This window comes from Halichoerus grypus, chromosome 2 (assembly GCF_964656455.1).
Source record: "Halichoerus grypus chromosome 2, mHalGry1.hap1.1, whole genome shotgun sequence".
Classification (NCBI taxonomy): Eukaryota; Metazoa; Chordata; class Mammalia; order Carnivora; family Phocidae; genus Halichoerus; species Halichoerus grypus.
Window position 1 is genome coordinate 70573288 of NC_135713.1, and position 13797 is coordinate 70587084.

Genomic DNA, 13797 nt, shown 5'->3' on the forward strand with positions numbered 1-13797 from the left:
GTATGAAAGGAAGGAGTGGAGAAACAAGAGTCATTGACATGAAAAAGGACACAAGATTCAAATTGTTACTGATTCTGCATTACTATCTATTCATAGCCTCTGGACCACTTCACTTGCCATCTAGCATTTGGAGTCACTAAGCTCATCTGAATGAGTAGGTTGTTCTGGGCATTCTGTATGGCAGTAGGATATGGAAAAAAAAATTTCCCAATCCCATTTTATGGAGGAATTTAATAAAACTATTTTGGAATTTTCCTGTAGGCCAGGTCATTGTTGCACCCTATGCTATTTGATATATACCATTTAAATGACCTGTTAGTTCCAAATATGTGAGGCCTTCTGTTGACAAAAGTATTTACATGTATTTTTTTAAATACTGTATTTTTTTTAAACACAGTGTGCTGCCTTAGTACAATTCTCTAGATGTTCTCAATTCAAAGAAAAGGGGTGAATTAATTTCTTAAAAATCCAAACAAATCTTAAATTCTTTCCTGTCAACAAAAATCATTAAGGAGATCTTATTTAATATATATTTATTACATTCACTACTGGTTTGTGACATTCAGAATGAGAACTGTCAGCTTGAAAAGATCACATGAGAATAACTACTATAAAAGAGGAGTTACTTATTTTTCAGGTACTGTTACTGAAATTCAAAATGGCTGTGTATTTATATATGTTCAACTTCTCTTCAGAGTGATACTTATACTATTCTTCAGGGAAGTTAAGTAGGAGCATTTGTAAGTTTTATGGACTCTAAATTTCACTTTTAGAAGAGTTTTACACTCAGGTATGTTTTATTTAACATCACAGAATGCAAGTTTGTGGGTATAGTTATATCACCAAGATATCAATGAAACTTATTAATTCATAGCAAATTCAGAGAGGAGGGAAAAAGGACATTGGGCAGAGTTTAGGTAGTAGGAAATGAAAAATAAATTTTAACAGCAACTTAAATATCACAAAGAATTTAGTTTGTAGTTGTTATCCCAAGATAATTTCAGGATAGGAAAATAACTTTTTCAAGTCTTTCTCTGAGATATGGCGTGGGGCACCTGGGAGGCTTAGTCAGTTAAGCCTCCAGCTCTTGATATCGGCTCAGGTCATGACTGCACAGTGGTGAGATCAGGCCCTGCAAAGGGCTCTGTGTTCAGCTCAGAGTCTGCTTGTCCCTCTCCCTCAGCTCCTCCCCCCATCCCTCCACCTCTCAAATAAGTAAATAAATAAAATCTTTTAAAAAAAAATCTGGTGTTATGTATTGGTAAGATTCTCTGAAAACGATATGGTTCATGACTGCAAATCAAAATGCATAATCACAATCTCTGATTGGGTAATCCCACTTCTGGAAATCTGACTTGAAACAGTTATCTAAAAGTAGAATGCTATATGTTTAGCAAAATTTGTTAAAATTTTGCCTACAAAATCATAAAATTGAAAATATTATGTCAAAGGAAGTATTTATTTTTTATAAAGATTTTATTTATTTATTACAGAGAGAGAGAGAGAGAGCATTGGGGGGGTGGAGGGTCAGAGGGAGAAGCAGACTCCCTGCTGAGCAGGGAGCCTGATGTGGGACTTGATGCCAGGACCCCGGGATCATGACCTGAGCCAAAGGCAGACACTTAACCAACTGAGCCACCCAGGCGCCCTAAGGAAGTGTTCAAAGGTTATGATAATCAGCTAAAAGGAATGTTATATAGGTATTAAAAATGCCAAATATGAAGGAGAAAGGAAAATGTTCATGCAAAAAGCCCAGAATTATACTTTTTAAAACTGGTATATATAACATGTTATATAAAGTTAAAGTGATGTAGAAAGACAAAATACTTATTTAATTAGAGCCAGCAAAATTATATTTAATGTGAATTGTATTGAATTATATTGAATACATATGATTAAGGGCTAAAACAAATTCATATCAATCTTACCCCTTGAGGAAGTCTAGCAGTAATGTTAGACTCAAACTACTATTGGTGTCTTTTTTTCAAAATTATTTTAATGTTTTTACATTCTTATTGAAAATGTTATTTTATTTTTAAATGACAAGAAATTGTAAATTAAATATTATGATATTTAAACACTACCTTTTCTTCTGTCAGTTTAAGAAAGAAAAATCTCAATTTTATACATCTAACTCAAATCATTTTTCCTTAATGAGGCTAGACATACAGTAGGAAACTGATAAAGATCTTATTGACAAATGGAAATTGCTAGGAATTAAAATTAGCCTGCTTATACTAATCAATACTTAGAAGACATTGAGACATATACATTCATTAGAAAATCATTACTGCACATAAAAGATGTATGTGAAGCCACAGTAATGTAAAACTTTAAAAGATGTGTTTATTGCACATCTTAATAGGTGAAGAGTGATAAGGAAGCAGTCATTAGTGCAGTGTTTGTGAAGTGTGGTAAATGGACCATTGCAGTTCTCTGCGGTCTATCACATTTTCTGCAGCTGGAGCTGCTGCTGTTTTGAGGGGGGATGGGGGTGAGGGAGAGGAGAGAAGCAACAATTTTCTTTATCTATGTTTCCCATATTTGAAATGTGAAATGTATAATCCATTCAGATTTTGATTCAGTATTGTTATATTCTTAACAATCTCTACAGTTTTAAAGTTTTCCCATGAACTACAGATTCACATTGTTGAGTTGGCCTTCATTACCATTCATTAAACAGGCTCAGTAATTTTTGTCAAGGTGTTTCACATCATTTATTTTTTATTGTTTATGTGTAATAATTTATCATATATCACATTTTCTGCCATTACACTAATTTAAGATATGAGTCAGTGGCTCAAAAATGGTTTATTTAAAAGTTGTGGGATGGACCAAGTAATGTGAAAAATACATTAAGAATACTGTATGTAGGAACTTAATGCACATATAGAATGTGCAAACTATGTGCTGGGAAAACTCTAACTTCACAGAGGCAGCCATCAAAGATAATTTTTTAAAATGGGAGGTTTAAGGCTGAATATTCTAAAACTGGATTTTATTGGAGAATTTCATTGTGTCTTAAAGGTTTCTCACATAAAACCACCAGAGAGTTTTCATCATTTTCCATCAAAACCAAGTGACTTCTCTGGAATACAACTGATATTTACATAATAAACATCAAATAATTTTTGTAGGTATAGAGCAGCTTACTCTGTGTTTGTGAGGAGGTCTTCTATATGTGTTTATGGTATTATTCCAAACTGTTATTGATATTAATTTTGTGATCATGCTTTTTATTGAACAAATGATTAATTAGTCATTAAATGTGAGGAAGAGAACAAAATTACAGCGGCTTCATGAACATTTTTACTCTTAGAAGGAAAAGAGGTTAAAAATCACATTTTTTGCAGAGAAATACATAAAACCAATTCTGAACTTAGTTACAGATACACTCAGAAAAACAGAAGTATCTATTGGAAAACATTCTTTTCATAAATGCCGTGTTGACAGTGATATTAAATCAATGATGCATGATGTGAAAAAACATTTACTATTATATAAACATATCTATTTGCTTTCTTTTTAGATGATTGATACCACTAAAATACATAGTGTGTTTATGTGTGTGCATGTGCATGCACGCAAAGCATGTCTGCATATCTCATATATATACATATATGCATTACTGAAGTGTATATCTATATTTGAAGGAGAAATGTCCTACTTGTTAACAAAATTATACACATGATAAAGAAGTTTTTCACTTTATAATCTATGCAGTAAATTTAAAGTGGATCAAAAATGATAGAGTTGTATGAGTAGCAAAGAAGTGTTTCAATGTATAGGTAGGGCTTTTTATTTTTAGTATACCCAGTGTTTTTCCCTTAAAAAAGTATATAAACCTCACCACCCCATATCATCTGATAGCTATTGCCCTATCAGTCAATTATTTGTCAATTAATTGCTAAACTTCTCCAAGGAGATGGTGACATTCATTCTCTTTGTTTTGTTAGCTGCTACTGATTTCTTTACCACTCCAATTTGTTTTCAAGCACAATATTGTCTGCAACAGTTCTTGATAAGGAACCCATTAAAATCCACTTCTCTAAACCCATCAAGGATTTTCCAGTACTTTGAGTTCTCAGTAGCATTTGAAAATAGCCATTTTTTTAACATCCTTAAATAATATTTGCTCTTCTCCGCAAATCTTTTCACCTCATAATTTCTTACTATACTGTCAAATTTAATGTTTCTTTTTTTTCCTTTTAACTTAGCAATTTTATCTCTTTGTAGAGGGACCGTCAACAAATATGCCATTCCCTAGGTCTCACTGTTATTCACCATTGTTAATCACTACATCCTTTTTCAAAATTACTTCCTTCAAAATTGACTTCCATGATAACATCATTATACTCATTTTCTATTTTTATCTTTTGGTCTGTCTTGGCTTTTTTGTTGGCAAATGCATCATTCTCTACTCAGCTGTTGTATTTTTTAGTTCATCATGATTCATCTTAAATTGTCCTTCCTTTCATTCTATATGGTCTAAGATAGTTCATCTAAGCTTATAGCCTTGTTACTTATGTACAGATGGCTAGAAAGGTGTCCAGCTCAGACTTCATTTTCTGCTCCAGAACTGGATATTTAATAGCTCTTACATTTTCAGGTAATAAATGCAGCATATCTCAAAATGAACCCATGCCCTCCCAATCCTCCAAAACACCTTTTTCCTTTATTCCTATAACAGTAATAAGAGCTACTATCTGTGTTATCCTGATAGCGAATAATCTAGGAGGTACCCTATGTGTTTCTTCTTCCGTACCCCAATATCTAATTTATTACTGCTCTGTAATTTACCTCTTATAGCTGTCATACCTCTGTTTTTCATCATCTCTATTTCCTTCTTCACAGTTCAAGCTATGAAATTCTTCTCCCTGGGTTAGTACAGTATCTTCTTAATTCTGCTCTCATAAACACTTCTGCCCTGCCAAAGAATATTCTCCACATTATAGAGTAATAATTTCAAAGCAAATTTGCTTATGTTGCTGTTTTCCTGCTTAACCACTGTATTTATTGAATAGGTATTTATTGAGTACCAGGTATGTGTCAGGCATTGTTCTAGGTACAAAGAACACGGTGGTAAGCAAAGAGAAAAAACAAAAATCCTTATGTTAATAGAGCTTACATTCTTAAAAAGAAGACACACACTATCAAATAAACACATAAATATAAAATGAGATTTCAGGGAACAATATATGTTTTGAAGAAAAATGAAGCAAGATGTAGAGGAAAAGAATAAGAAGTTGTGCCATTCTATTTCTGTGGGTTTCTCTGTTAAGGAAAAATTTGAGAAAATGGACACAAAAGTGAGAAGAAAACAAGAAGGTGTGTCTCAGGCTGTAGGAGGAGTGAAAGTAAGGTCCTAAGTGGGGGCATCCTTGGCAGGAAATAAATAAACAACAAAAAAACAAAAAGAAATAGCCAACCAGTATGACTGGAGTGAGAAGGAGCATGGTAGGAGATTAGGTCTTAGAGAGCAAGAGGTGGGAGAGGATGGGACAGATCATGTAGGGTTTTCTAAGAAGAGTGTTTAAAACTAAGTGAAGCATAAAACCACTTAACTGTTGGGAATACGGAAAAGCCAGGTCTTGCTTTTTAAGCACTTTGACCCTTTATAGATAAACAATTATAGGATTGTAAGAAAGAAAGCAGTGAAACAAGTTAGGAGGCTATGCAATAATCCAGATGGAGAAGATACAGAACTGACATAGGTTGGAGTAATGGAGGAGGTAAAAAGTTGGCTGTATCCAGGATATATTATGATAGCAGAGGGCATAGGGCTTACTAATGTATTAGGTATGTGCTATGAGAGAAAGAGGAGTGAAGGATGACTATAAAACTTTTTCCAGAGCAATCAGGTAAATTGTACAATTTCTTAAAATGGGAATAAAAACAGCTGGAGAAAGTTACAGTAGTTTTGTAATGGAAATGCTAAGTTTGGGATACCCAGTAGACATGCAAGGTGAATTGTTGAATATGCAGTAATGCATATGGATACAGAGCTCAAGAATGAGGCTGGAATTAGATTTCTAAATTTGGCAATAAATAGCAAATAGTGTTTTAAGCCATGAGACTAGGCGTGATAACACAAAGTGCAAACAGATAGTGAAAAAAATGCGAGAAGACTGATTCAGCAGGAGCTGTCAGGGAGGTAGGAGGACAAAACACCTGTTTAATGAACTCCTATTATATACTCATTGAATGAATACATAAATAAATTACTTTGCTTATAAATTTACAATCCACAGTGAGGTTTGTCAAAGAGAACAAATCTTGTTTCTCCTTCTTTGTTACTTTTTAGTAAAAAAACACCACTACTGATCCAAGTCAGCAAACCAGGAACTTAGGACAATCCTTTGCCATCACCCTCTCTGATGAAGTACTCCCCTTAAGGAGAAATCTCTCCATAATATTCCTGTCCAAATATATATGTGATCCAGACAGTAAATATGTGTATTTATTTTATAAAACATATAATTATAAGTTAGGATTTTGTAAGACAAGAAAGTACCTGGATATGCAAACTTCCCTACAATTATAGCTATTTATCATTAAATGAGAACTGGAAGCATTAGTGTAAGATACAAACATTATCATTATTACTGATAGGAAATTATTAACAATTTTATAACAATCTGTGTTCTTTTGCAATAAATTACTTTTTCCTAATTTACTTTAACGTTATGATCCATGTGAGTTCCCAATGATATGCAGATGTCAAGAGTTTGAGAAATACTGCATTAATGAGTAGTCTGAACTACAAATCAAGTACTCCAAATTTATCTCAGTAGTTGGTTTCTAAAATATTATTATTTACCTATTTTCTTGGCATATACTCTTGGTTCTTGGAAAAAGCAAAGTATATGATGGTTGAGGAAGTTAGAACTCTCTTTTTCAGGGCCCCAAAGCCATATGTACCTCTACCTAATAGTAGATACATTTAATTGACAATTAACAGTAGGTCACAACTGAGTCATGGGGACTATAGTAATATTTTATTCTTGTTCCATCAAAGTATATTTTTAATATAAGTAAATATATTTTTAACAACTATTCTGAGAAGTATCAAAGCCTCTTTTGAAATACTTTAATGTAGTAATACCACCCCCACTTCTGTGAGAAAGAAGTTTGCTTTGTTCTTCAACAGGTAAAGGCATAGACTTCTTTCTGTAGTGTTAAGGAAAATGAGAACAAGAAGTCAAATAAAATATTTATGTTTATTTGGAATCAGAGTCTCTTCTTCCTTAAAGACATTCACAAAAATGGCCATGGAAAATTTGCACCTGAGCTTCCTTGACAGCATGCTATAATGTGTTGAAGTCCTACTCATTTTTTAACTTCTAAAGTGTTTTTGATTAAGTGGTTAGGCTTGAAATACTTGAAATAAAACATGTCTTCAGATCTTTCTATTTTTAAAGCTAAGAAGTAAAATTGGCAGTAACTGGAGGGGACTTTGCAGCCCTATAAACCACTTAATATTTTATGGGATTTCTTTGTGTTAAGAAAAATGATAAGCATGTTTAGCAAATAGAAAGAAGCTGCATCAGATTTTCTGTTTAATTTAGTGATGAGCCTGCTTAGGAAAACAGTATGAAAGGGAATCTCTCAATTTATACGTTGATTTATGACTTAATTTATGCATAATTTATGATTTAACATCTCCCCCAAAATGCTTCATAAGGACAGAATCATTTGCTTTCATTTTGGTGCCTTCCTGACTCTGCCAGGCCTGCTTTTGATTAGGTATACAAAGATAAAAGCATATTACCTTAATTGTCAGACACAAATGAATAATGAAAGCAGAGATTCGGTTTCTTGTATTTTACTTTATAGATTCAGACAGCTGCTAATCATTATGTTCGAAGAAAGAAAGAAAGAAAAGAAAGGAAGGAAGGGAAGGAAGGAAGGAAGGAAGGAAGGAAGGAAGGAAGGAAGGAAGGAAGGAAGGAAGGAAAAGTAAGAAAAAGTATGAAAAGGAAAAGAAGGAAAAAACCATAAGGCTAGCTTTGGTTCATTATGACTATCTCTTGATTTCAGTCTCATAGTTAATATGGATGTCAGGTAAAATCTATTGGGCTTCTTGTATCTATTATATTATTAACTATTCTTGCTCTTGGCTAATTTAAAATTTCACTGAAAGATCTACAAATGAGGCTATATATCTTGATGATAATAATTCTAAACTGAGTTAGGCACCTAATTTGCTTACAATCACTTCTTGGTATAATAGTAATTTTTAAAAGTGGCTTTAATTTCAGAAATGCTCTGTGGATTCTAAAATTTTAAAAGCAATGGCTACTAACAGCAGAATGGTTTTTGGATAAGTGGATAATTATAATCTTTCCAGGAATTAAATTAATTAGCTGCCTCCCTTTCCTACAGAGAAAGCTTTGTACTTTGCACATTTCTTTAGATATTTGACAGAAGGGCCATGACTAAGCAAGTTAGGCTACTTGGGATCACTTAACATGGTGTAATAAAATAAAACCATGCAGTGATAGACTGAATTCCTTATGTTAAAACTACATGGAATTCTGACACTACAAAAGGAAGAGAGTTTGAAAGGACTCTGCCTAAAACTCTTTTGAGTTAATTTTACTTCATTTGGTGGAGAAAATACTTTTCAAATTCATTCAAAATAATATCAGAATTCAATTGTAAGTAGGTAAAGATGAAGCAACACTGACATTCCGAAGAACAAAGGTGTTAATGTAAGTGAAACATTCTTTGTGGCAATTGCATTTCCTGGGCTTTCAAAGGCTTCCCTGTAGTACGTAAAGATTGGGTGGAGGGATTTTATAACACTTTGTAAGCATACTTTGAGTACCCATGTGATACACATTCATCAAATACATATTCCTTTGAAATAATTTGACTTAGAATTTCAAAATGAAATAGTTCTCTTAAAATACAATCATGGGATTGTAGAACTGCTTCATTTTAGGACAGTGATTAGACTCAAGGAGTATAAGTGACAGGAAGGGTATCTAAAGACTTTAAGAGAAGTGAAAAGATTTGACTCCTCATAAGTTTCCTAACAATAGCTCATGAATGTGACTTGTGCATTTGTTTGTAGTGTGACTTGACTCAATCACTTATCAGCTTATGTGACCTTGGTGTCCCGAATCATTCATCTTTAAAAAACAAAGTAACACACACACAAAATATTTTGTTTCCAAAAATGTTTAAGTGCAAATGATGGGTTAATGTGAATGAGTATTTAGTGAGAGCCTCTATGATCCATGTCCTGAATGTATCTCATTTTGATATTCAAGTGCCATGAGCCTATAGATATTCCTTTCTCCTTCATTGGCTTAGCTCCCTCAGCAATAAGACTCACCTGCTGAAACTTTACGTCCCTATTGATTCACTCTAAGTTGTTTCTCTGTCTTCTTTCTTAAGCACACCTTTACGTAGCTATAGCTAATCAGACTCCTTTGTAAACAGCATTCCGGCAATTTTCTACTCTCCATTTGAATTCCAAAAAAAATTTCCTTACATGTTCATCAACTGTAAGTCTGGAAAATAAGGCTCATATTACATTTTAAAATTGCTCTTCTGAATGTGTTTTTCTTCATTAAAATGTTTTCTTTCTACTGTTGGCCTCAGGAGATGCAACATAATTTGCTCATCCAGATCCAAGGGAAAAAATAAGCAAACTGCTGCATGTCAGTTATGCTAAATTTTGTAACTTAACCTGGAATGTCTTCACTGAAACCATTGCCATTATTCAATTGATTCACACATTAAAAAAATGAATCTAATGTTTAAATGATAAATTGTGTACATTTTATTACACTATTAAAATTAAGGTAGTTGTAGAATTATCTAAAAAATCCTTAAATTGCAATATATAGAGTCAAGTCATGGGTGACATGCATAATATTGAAATTATATTATTTTAATTTTTATCAAGAACTGATAATTTTACACCATGTTACAGAACTATGATCTATTCAAGGAAAAATGTATTTCTAGATTGAGAAGATAAAATTTTAAGAAGAATTACTTTACAATTCTTCTTGTAGTTAAAAATTATTGAAATAATATTATGTTGGACAACCATATTTCCAAAAGTTCCTAATGACAAAAATTGCTGCCTGTATATATTTTAGCACACTTCAGATCCTTTGAAGTAATGAGAATATTTTGGAAACCATGTTCAATTTCCAAAGTAAAGGCATTAAAATATTAGGGCTGTACTGATTTTAATTTTTTATCTTATTTGTTAATTATTATGCTGTAGGTTACCACTTCGCTTAGGATAAAAATAAATAAGTTGAAATTTTAAAAGGCTAGTCCATTTAGGAACCTTTGAAATAAGACAAAATTCAGCTGACTTTAAAGTGATTATAATGGTAAGAATGGTGAAGGAACAGAAAGAAGGAAAAATCTAATTCATATAAAATCTTGTGTAATACTTAAAATCTTTGGTCTTTGTTCTAAGAGCAATAGGAAGCCAATGGAAATATTAAGCAGTGAGTTGCCTTATTCAGAATTGTGTTTTAAAATATTACTCTTATATTGCAATGGTTGATTAGAAGGATCCAAGAAGATATATAGGGATAATCTTTAGATCTTTCTATTCTTAAAACTGTGAAGAAAAATTGGCAATAACTGAAGGGGAGCATTCTATTAATATTAATGTATAACCAAAATATTTATTGAGTGCTTCTCAATACAAATCAAAACTACAATGAGATATCACCTCACACCTGTCCGAATGACTAAAATGAACAACACAGGAAACAACAGATGTTGGCAAGGATGCAGAGAAAGGGGAACCCTCTTACACTGTTGGTGGGAATGCAAACTGGTGCAGCTGCTCTGGAAACCAGTATGGAGGTTCCTCAAAGAGTTAAAAATAGAACTACCCTATGATCCAGCAATTGCACTACTAGGTATTTACCCAAAGGACACAGAAATACTGATTCAAAGGGATATACATACACCTTGATGTTTATAGCAGCATTATCAACAAACCAAATTATGGGAAGAGCCCAAAAGTCCATCAACTGATGAATGGATAAAGAAGAAGTAGGGGTGCCTGGGTGACTCAATTGGTTAAGCATCTGCCTTTGGCTCAGATCATGATCCCAGGGTCCTGGGATGGAGCACTTCATTGGGCTCCCTGCTCAGTGGGGAGCCTGCTTCTCCCTCTCCCTCTGCATCCCCCCCTGCTTGTGGTCTCTCCCATGCTTTCTCTCTGTCTGAAATAAATAAATAAAATCTTAAAAAAAAAAAGTGGTATACACACACACACAGACACACACACAATGGAATATTACTCAGCCATCAAAAATAATGAAATCTTGACATTTGCAATGACATGGATGGAGCTAGAGAGTATTGTGCTAAGTGAAATAAGTCAGAGGAAAGACAAACACCATATGATTTCATTCAAATGTGGAATTTAAGAAACTAAACAGATGAACATAGAGGAAAAAGGAAAAAAGAGCGGCAAACCAGAAAAGAGACTCTTAACCATAGAGAACAAATGAGGTTTACTGGAGGGGAGATGGGCAGGGGGATGGGTTAAATGGGTGATGGGGATTAAGGAGGGCACTTGTTGTGATGAGCATAGGGTATTGTATGTAGCTGTTGAATCAGTAAATTCTACACCTAAAACTAAATAAAAAAAAAAAAAAAAGGAAATAAGAATATATAACTCTTCTCTAAGTTTTGTAGCTCTTCTAAGTGCTTTGTCATAAACAAAATTCTGTGTGTATAAAACTTGAATGTTGGGGCACCTGGGTGGCTCAGTTGGTTAAGCAACTGCCTTTGGCTCAGGTCATGATCCTGGAGTCCCAGGATAGAGTCCCAAATCGGGCTCCCTGCTCAGCAGGGAGTCTGCTTCTCCATCTGACCCTCCCCCCTCTCATGTGCTCTCTCTCATTCTCGCTCTCTCAAATAAATAAATAAATAAAACTTAAATGTTTTCTCTTCAGCTCAATAGATATTTTAAAGATTCAACTATATTTTAAAATTCTAATTTTTATTTAGCAACATCATAACATCCTTTAGTACTTTGTGCATTTTTGGCTCTTACCTTTTTGGTGCAATTGCTTGCCTACACAGTAAAATAATATAATATTACCTTGAAATAAATGAGTAGATGAATAACTGAGTGAATCTGAATTATGTATATCATTTAAAGATTCTAGGTAAAATACAACTCCATCAGATATTCTATTTATGTTTTCTTCATAGAGACATATATATATATTTTTAATTAAAGGTTAAAAATACTATTTAAAAAATACAGTATGTAAACCTTTGGGGATTTTTTTTTTTTCACTCAGCATAATTTCCCAGAGATTAATCTACATGGTTGTTGTGTTTCCTTTTTTGGTGAGTGATATTTAATAATCTGAATGAACCAGTTTAACCATTCACTTTTATTCACCATTATTTGTATACAATAATTTCATCAGCAAATAATGTAAGTCATTTTTCCTTTTATTATACTAATTAATTATTTTCAGTGGTTAATACATTGTTGGCCTGGACCTTTGGTATAATAAGTAGAAGTTTGAAAACAAGCATTCTTGTTTTGTTCTCAGAGGAAGAATTTCAGTAATTTGTCATTGAGTATGATATTTGTGTAAGTTTTTGATAGGTACTATTTATTATAGTAAGGAAGTCCTTTTTGTTCCTAATATGCAAAGAGTTTTTGTGTTTTAATCATGATTGCATGTTAAGATTGATTTTATACTTTTCATCACTTATCAGAATGATTGTGTAAGTTTTCTTTCTTTGGTTAATATGTTAAATTATATTGATTTTTTATCACTGTAGCATTCCTGGAATAACTGTCATCATTCCATTCCTGGAATTACAACATCGCCTACATGATATATACTTTTGATATTTTGCTGGTTTGATTTGCTATCTTGTTTTTAGAATTTTTACACCTATATTCATAAGGGGTTTTTTGTCATCTTGTAAAGTCCTTATTGTGGTTATTATCAAGGATATGAGGGCTCATATTGAGAGTTGGAAAATATTCATTCTCTGTTCTCTGGAGGACTTTATGTAAGATTGGTGATATTTCTTCCTTCTATGTTTGGAATTTCCACCTCCAAAATGATTGAAGCCTGGAGTTTTCTTTGTGAGAAGGTTTTAATGATTCAATTTTTAGAAAGATATAGTAGTATTTAGATCTTCTGTTTTTCTTTGTGTCTTAAATATTGTTATATTTGTTAATTATACACATATTTTAAAATACAATGCATTACTATTTCTGGTATTTATGATCAATATGTATTTATATTTATCAATTTTTATTTTTTCATTGTCCATCATTTCTACTTGTATTTTCAAAAGTGGTCATTATTGGCCTTTGGAGTTCAATATAAATTTTAGAATTTGTTATGTTCTCTCTTCCTCTCAAAAAGACATACCTGTCTGGAATTTTTATTGGAGCTGTTCTTACTCTATAGATCAGATTGGGGGATAATTGATTCTATGAGTTATTTATGTCTCTATTCTCAATAATTTGTTTTATTGTATATTTTTATGTACCATTTATAGATTCGATATTATTGATCTTAAAAATAATATTCATAATAATATTTCTAAATATTTTAAAATTTTTATCTTCAGGATGTTTTTGCTACTGTACAGGTATGCAAAGTACTGCACTTTAACCTTGTGTAGTATGTTTACTTGATAAATTGTCTTATGAATTTCAACAGTTTTTTGTATATATTTTTAAGTTCATGTAGATGTATGTGGTCTACAATAGTAGCAGACAATTAATTCTTCCAACATTGGGTCTCACAAGACCCTCAC